A 1,643-nucleotide genomic window follows, 5' to 3' on the forward strand; every position below is an offset into this window, starting at 1 on the left:
TCCCCTCCTATAGACTAGGAGTTTGTTCTTTGTTTCTGTTAGTTTTTCCTTCCCTGTACGTGTATTTAAGTAGCCCTCTGGTGGCATTAATAAAGCGAAGCATTTAGCCCCATAACTGAGTGTTTTCCCAATATTGTGTGTCTATGATACTAAACAAATATCTTATATTTACATTTAAACATCAAGAACATAATGTTCGATAAAGTAATGTCCTTGACTGTATAAGATAATCTCCAACCTAACATTAAAAACATAAAAATAGAGATGTTTTCATCTCTAACCCAATACTAAAACACAAAAAGATGAAGCTCTCTATATTTGGAGATCATTAAAGTAAGCCTATGTATATATAATATTAAGGGGTCGTTTACTAAACGCTTACTTGGTAAGTGCTTACCAAATAAGTTTCCTTATCGGATGAACATGACAAGGACAAAAAATCTTACAGGGTAAGAGTGATGAGAAGGATGGAGAGTCTTACCCGGTAAGTGAAGAATACGACTCTTACCCAGGTAAGCGCTTACCCGGTAAATTGTTGCATTCAATATGTTTTGATGTATTAAAATCTTACTCATCAAAACAAATGATAGTGTTGACTCCTATAGTAAACACTTACCGGGTAAACATTTGGGTAAACAGCCCCTAAGTTTTCATAATTATATATATATATATATATATATTGATTAATAGTTTAATATATTGAAATATTTATTATTATTATTATAATATTACAGATGGGTTTTTTTTATGTGCGGTTGATTTTGATTTTTTAATGTTCAATGGACCCATCATTTCTAGTGTTTTTAATATTTTTAGCGTTACTTCTTTAGTGATGGTAGTTTGATTGTATTCATGAAAAGTTAATCATTTGGATATGCATTGTACCTAACACATAATATAACTGCTGATTTGAATTAGCCAAATTTTGCGTTATAATAACTACTTATTCATGTCGTTGTCATTATATTATCGAATTCATTTCAATTTGGTAGATGAAATTGTTACGTATATCTATCTATTAAACAATTATTTTGATCAATTCCGAGTCTAGTTTGAATGGGTAATTTGACACTATGATCGAACAAACAATTTATCTTAATTCATATAGACACCAATCCCAACCTGAAATAGAAAAAAAAACGTAAGAAGAAAAGACGGTGGAATGCAGCAACAAGAACCAGACCATTGGATCTTGAATTAGGGGATTCAAGGTACGAATCATGTATCTAAACGTTTATTACAAGTAGTTTGGGTGGGTTTTCGATAAGGGCGTCAAAGGTTAATCATTTCCCCCGGATATTTATGGTGGTGTTGGTTCAACATTGTGATATTAAACTCGATGGTTTAGAAGGGTGCCAATGGGTATCCATGCAACCACAACGATCTCGGGTTCTAGCTAACTTATACGACTTGTACTTCCTAACTTGTATTATAGCTTCACTAAGAATCCCTTCATTTTCTTGCGATCGAGTCCAATTACACCATGATTCACAAAGATTACCAACATAACTTGCATTCATCAACATATGCAAACCTGTTTGAAGGCATTCCAAGCTCTAAAACATATATGACTCAACTCATTTACATCTGAATCCCATCATCAATAACTTTTGTTACGTAAACAGATTAAGAAGTCTGATTCA

This window comes from Cynara cardunculus, assembly GCF_001531365.2.
Source record: "Cynara cardunculus var. scolymus isolate 2C chromosome LG 13, CcrdV1, whole genome shotgun sequence".
Taxonomy (NCBI): domain Eukaryota; kingdom Viridiplantae; phylum Streptophyta; class Magnoliopsida; order Asterales; family Asteraceae; genus Cynara; species Cynara cardunculus.